Raw genomic sequence first — 6,974 nt, 5'->3', positions numbered from 1 at the left:
GGGCAGTACGTAGCTGCTAATCTAAAGCTGTGGTAGATACGTTTTTAAAGTTTGCATTTTCAGATTATTAAACCAAGGATCATTTTCTAACTCTAATAGGTCGCAAAACATAAGCAGGTCTCTTACAAAACCATAACAGTAGATTTCTTATCTAAATTAGGATCTACACAATAAATTGATTGACAAGAATTATAATGAATATAAAAAGACTTGCCAAGATTGGCGATCTTATCTCTTAAAGTTATCTAACAATAAGCATATAGGTAAGGTACACAAACTTTCATAGCTATAAGGATCTGGCCTGAATGGCCAAAAACAGTGTCTCTGATGAAAGCATCTTGTACATTCTCTGTACCAGTCTTTTTGCCTCATTAGTCAGCTTTTTTAGTTGTTTTTATTTTAAGTTGGCACCAGGTTGGTACCCCTTGCTGCAGCCCATGGTGGAGATATGAAGTTTCTTTATCTGTTTGTAAGTGGCTGCTCTCAGATTTCTCCTCTTTTGTGCACTCAACACAGCTTTCTGGTCATCACTGTCAGGGCACTCACAGGTCACAGGTCAGCCTGTCACATTGGAAGCTAGCATGCTCTTGTAAGCATTCTGTGGAAAAAACAGAAACATTCCCTGTTTTCCCCATATTAAGTATCTGAACAGGATCATGGCATGTGCCAATAAGTAGATCCTTATTATCTGCCCTAGACACTATTATATCCAGTTTTTCCAAAAACAAAAATGTGATCCAAATAATGTGCACGGGGATATAATTTCTCACAAAAATGTGATCCAAATAATGTGCACGGGGATATAATTTCTCACAAAAATGTGATCCAAATAATGTGCACAGGGATATAATTTCTCCCCTTCTTTGTTTTTAAAGAAGATATAGTTTTTAAAGTTTTATAATACCTTGTCTTTGAGAATCATAAAATATCTCAGTAACATGTGTAACATTAAACTGTTGACAAAACATCTCAAATCTTGGGTTGTAATAGCCAGTTTTAATTTGATTTAGAACACCAAGAAAAAAAATCAACACAGGCAATGATTAACTATACTTTTAGTTGTTTTTCTTGTTAAAGTAGTTGTAATTAGAAAGACTAAAAAGGTATCAATAGTCATGTGTATATTTTTTTTATTAAAAATGAGTATCCTTTTGCAATAATTGATGAAGTATAAATCCTCGAGAATTAACACCAATGTGTGGAACAGGTAGAAACTGAGGACACTGAGAGCAAATCTTTACAATATGACATGCATATTTATTTATTTATTTATTTACTTATTTATTTATTTAATTAATTTAAGTACCAAATTATTATTTTAAGCCATTACTATTTTGATGATGGAAAGAATGAGATTATATGGCCAATTATTTTTGTATAAGATCCATAATCTACCTGGGATATAAATCTAGCGTGGCATTGTCTTAAGAGATCTTTTACAGGCAATCTTTTACATTTTAAAACACCATCTACAGCACATAATTTAATTATCTGTGCTGAAGCAGGCAGAAACTCGAAAGAATAAACATGTGATCAATTCACATATACTTTTTTCCCATAGAAGGGTTGTTTTTAAATACAGTAAATGGGATGCATGCATGCATGAATTTATAGAAGATACAAAAGCATGTATATAAGCAATTTTTAACCTATTTTTAGGATGAGTATCAATTTTATTTAAAATGATGGTATGCAATAGGTCAAATATCAATATTTTGCAATAAACAATTGCTGTTTGGAACAAGGAATTCTTAATTAGCACCACAGCAGCTTTATAATAGGATGTTAAAACTTTAAGGTGAAGAAGAATGATTTTACTTTAATGATTTTTCCTGCCAAAGAATAGCTGTGGACACATTTAATAACAATAACTAGAATATGTAGCTAATATTTGATTACCACCAATTATAATCGATACCAATAGATTATAGACTTTTCCTCTACTTTCTCTTAAAGCCTTTTTGGTTCTCACCAGTTAATTTGAATCACACTTGATAGCACCTAACAAAGGCTTAGGTTCTCCTGTGGTGAGTTTAAGGTAAGGTCTTTAGCCAATTAACATCTCCTGGAAGCTTTTGAAAATAAAAATTTAAAGCAAATTTTACCACAATTTTCCAGTATAACTAAAACCCTAAATATTAAAAATATTGCCTCTGAATCTTATGGAGCAACAATTATTCCCCAGAACTTTAAACTTTCCTTTAGAGGCATTGGCTAATAGAGTAATTTTCATTTAAGAAACAATATATACTGAAAGAGTTAAACTTTGTTTCTTGTATTGAAGCAGACAATAAAAATTTCTTACATATTGTAAAGCTATGTTAGCCATACCTACAGGCAAAATTATCTAGTGATCACCAGTTCATTAAAAGCAAAACTCTTCGAATTTAAGCATTATTTTAAACATCTGAAAATTCCCTTGAACACAGGGCAAACTTTGTCAGGCACTGTTTGCAAGATAAAAGAAGGTTACAAGCTTTTTTTGGGCTGCCTTGAGCCCTGCATTAACTCAAACATAAAATATTTTTTAAACTGAGCATTTTGGCCTTCCTGTAATAAGGACCGATTTTAGAGGAACAATTTAACTGTCTATGCCTCTAATTTTTGATACTCTTTTTTAAAGATGATTACTCTTATAATTATCTTAATTACAATATACAGGTGAAATAAAGATCTTAAATTTGAAATTAAACTGCAAGCTGCAGTCAATGGAACACTGGCAATTTTAACCATAATTTTTAAGTTTCTGTTGCAATATTAGAATATATCTATAACTTTTGGAAAGCAAGACCCAATTTTAAACAATTTATTCTCCTTAAAATCAATACTAGAAACATCACTATCACGTTACGAAGTTTGGCTGCCAATTCATGAATGCATGACACTGTAAATTTTAATGTTCTATTAAAGAGACATTGTTTTAAAAACTTATCTCTATAAGTCTACCTTTTAGGATAAGAATTACATAAAATATTATCTCAATTTAGGAGTATCTTTAGAGGAGTAATTTTCTGGGCAGGTTTATGCCAGGTGCTTTTGTTTGAAAATGACTCTAGCCCTGAGTTACTACTTAAGCTAACTTTGTAACCAGTGTTATACCTTTTTAATCATACCCAAATAACTTATTAGCCAATTCTCTATGACCAAGATATGCAGATTATATTTATACCTTTAAGACCAGTCAAAACCCAAATGAAGTGGCTACACGAATCTTATAAATTTAGATCAATCAAAGAATTTTACTTTTTATAGCTATACTTATAAGATAAAAACACACTTTGTCATTTGCTAAACACAATACTCAGAAAATTGTAGAGAATTTTTTAGGAAAAAAAAACAACTATCAACTCATTTGCCTTAGAACTAAGAGTTTGCAGATTCCTTTTCTTTAAAAACAAATTTTTCAGCAGGACCTCTCCTGCTGTGCTTGATGTTTGGCTAAAGGGAGGGGCCTCTGATCCTCAGTTGTGCAAACTGAGAGTGATTTAGCAGGTAAAGTTTTAACCATTTTTTTTTTCTTTAACATGAAACATAAAACAGTCAGTCATTCAGACAACGAAACAATCATTCAGACAATGAAACAGAAAACTTACATGAATTGACACATGATTGGTGCACCAAACATAGACAATAGAAAGAGGGTAGAGAACTTCTCCTGTAGGGGCCAGAGAGAATAAAACAGGGCGTCCCCCGATTTCTCTCTGTCCCTGGGAGAGTTCTAAAATCCATTTTCCTCTATCCCTTCCTTTCTTTTCCTGCTTGTAAGAGGCAGCTTGTCAAACCAAGATTAAAATCCAAAATTTTCTAACAGCTCTGGCAAGCATCTAAAACTTCTAATTTATTTAATCTGAGGGCAAATTTTTGAGAAAACACACAATCTCTATACACTAAATGTCTCAAATACCCTAAAAGTTTACCATGCTAAATCTTTTTTGAAGCCATTATCAGTGCACACTTAGTCAAATATTTTATAGCCATCTGGAAAAACGCTCTCTATTTTTTGCAACCAACAAAAACACCATTGGCAAAATGAATTATATATGTTTTAGGAAATGCTTTCTTAACTTCCAATAAAACCTAATCTATGAATTTTTTGACACAATGTAGGATTGGGGAGTTGTAAATAAGGTAACAGTAATAATTGAGCTATATTTTGACCATTATGAAGTCTCTTTAAAAGCCATTTTTATTTACTCAAAACATGTTACTGCAAATCTCTAGCAAGGGCCTTGCGGAAGCATGCCTGGCCCAACACACAACTTCCTACGCCAGAGAGTTCTGTCAAGGTAAGCTGAACTGACTCAAAGGGAAGCTGCCTAGCATCTGAAAGCAGGGTAAAATTTCCAAATAAAGCTATGCCCTCATAAAAGGGCGCGGGGAAGCAGAAAAGCACATCCAGCAATCTTTAAATTCTGACGCATTATCTCTTTGTGTCTTATCCAACAAGGCTAAAGCAGAAGCATTCAATATAGACCACAGTAAATCAGTGGAAGAGCCCCCCCCCCCCCCCCCCCGCCTTTCTCCAGGCCCATGGAGGCCTCGGTTTATCCAGGTCTGCGTGCTTGGCCATGGGCGGGCCTGTGATGGCAGAGTGTTCTTGCTCAGACCCTCCGCCTTAGGCCGCAGAAGCCCCGAAGGCCCAGCCTTGGCCTTCAGGCCTACCTGTTGGCTGCCTCGAGGGCGAGGGCTCCTGGCGACTGCCAAGGTAGGGACCTAGGCTGCTCCCGGGCCCCTCGGGCTCACCTGGCACGGGCCGAGGCCATGAGAGGCTCGGGGCAAAGAAGGCCGCACTCTCGAGCTTGATGTGCTTTCTGCTGAAACCCTGCACAATCTCCCGTGGGGGGTAGGGGGTTGTCTGCAGTTGTTATTAGGGGAGACGGGCCTCGCAGGGGGGCCCTCTGGTCGTTTCCCTGGACCTTAGTTACTAGGGTGTTCTGTCTTTGTGTAGGGCATTCTCTAGCAAAATGTCCAGGTTGGTTGCATCTATAGCAAGTTTTTTCTCCTTTATTTAGTTGTAGAGCAGCCCCAATGGCCAGGTTAATAGACTTAGAATCTTGTTAAGAAAACACATCTACCTCATTACAAAGTTTGAACATATCATTTATATCTAAACTTTTACTTTTACTTCTCAGGGCAGCCCTAAACTCTGACTTCCAAGTTAAATATTTGTCTCTAGTGAGGACAGACTGAACAACTTTATTTCATTCATTGGGTATCAAGTAGCCTTCCCCTGCTAAACCTTCTAATATAGATACTGTGCGCCAGCAGCTTAGTTTAGCTTTTGGGAGATGGTGATCGGGAGTTTTCTAAAATATCTTCAGTAAGGACTAGGAGGCGAGCACCTTCTCCACCCTCTTCTGCCTGTTTAAGGAGATCTCTGATGATTCCCCAATTGCTAAAAAAAGGACTCAGGGACATCTTCTTGTTTTATCAAAGCATTAATATCTTTGCCTACTTTATTCTAAGTTAAAGGGTGTATTTCGGAACCATTCAATACCAGCCATGGACATCTCTTGTCCACAAAACAAAAAAAAACTTTATTAAATCCTTTTTTTTTTTAACTCTTATCCCTCTCTCCTTAAGAGAACCCTTCATCTCTTGAATAAAGACTGCCTCTTTGGACAGAACCTTCCCCATGGTTAATGGGACAACAACTGAATGCCTAGGCTTACCTCTCCGATGTCCGATGTCCATCCGTGACACTCTAGTGAAGTGGTGGGGGACTCTCCCACTGTCTCACTGTCTGTGTGGTACCTCTTTAATCCATTGTTTGGAGGGTGGTCGTACCTCGTGCCCCATGTCTGGGGCCACTTGACCGGTCCAGCAGGTCCACTTATTCGAGGGTCTTGAGGGGACCTTCTCCTAAAAACCAAATTGGGGGGGTGGTGGTAGAGAGAGACGAGGTTCTTGTGCAAATAACGACACGGAAACGTTCTGGATTGCATCAAGACCCCAATGTATTGAGAAAGGCCCAAGGCTTAAATGCACAAGCAAAAGGGGAAGTACAGATACTTATCAGCCGGAGGGGTGGGGCAATACAAGCAAAAGGAGAAGTACTTATCAGTGCGGGGGGAGGGGTCAATAGAATTGCACATTCTTTAGGCAGTTACTCCGGGAAGCAGGAACTTGGTGGTATCAGGGTGTGGTCAGGACATCGGCAATGGTGTGTACGTGGCCAGCTTTTGACCCCCTTTTCTTCTCGGGGGAGAGGCCCAATTTAGAGATCAGGACAATAGTGTTGTCTAAATAGCTCCCAACAGATGTGAAGTAAAATTTTTTTTATTTCCAGGCCAATCCTGCAATCTCCTCAGAATTAGGAGAGAATAGCAGCCCTGAGTGAAAAAACAGGAAATTTTATATTTAAACTCAAGGCCAAGGTTCATAGTAGGTGATTACAAAGCTAGAATTGCTTTGCAGTTAGTAATTTAGTTAAAAACCTGGCAGCTCTAAAAGCATACCATGAACACTGGAAACAATTTACACCATGTAAATCTCAAGATTATTGGGGAAAAACAAGTCAAAACGAAAAGTTGTCCTTTAACATAGAACATGATTAGAGAAAATACCATAGTAAGCATAGAAATTACTGAATGTTTTTCTTTAGGATTAATTTGGAACAGGAAAAAGAATAGTCTTCAACTGGCTGTTAAAAAATATAGTTTAGAGATAAGCGGTGGTGGCACATGCCTTTAATCCCAGCACTTGGGAGACAGAGGCAGGCAGATTTCTGAGTTCGAGGCCAGCCTGGTCTACAAAGTGAGTTCGAGGACATCCACGGATATACAGAGAAACCCTGTCTCGAAAAACCATATATATATATATGTTTGGATTGTTTATCATCCTTTTTATTTTGAGACAGGCTCTCATTTAGAATGCAGCTGACCTTGACTCAGTAAATAAACTACAATTTAAAACACCTATTGGATCTGTAATAAAGAGTAGTATATATTTAATCCTGTGTTTTGGGCCACCAT

Source organism: Mus musculus, chromosome 2 (assembly GCF_000001635.26).
Source record: "Mus musculus strain C57BL/6J chromosome 2, GRCm38.p6 C57BL/6J".
NCBI classification, from domain to species: domain Eukaryota; kingdom Metazoa; phylum Chordata; class Mammalia; order Rodentia; family Muridae; genus Mus; species Mus musculus.
This window is presented reverse-complemented; position numbering follows the sequence as displayed.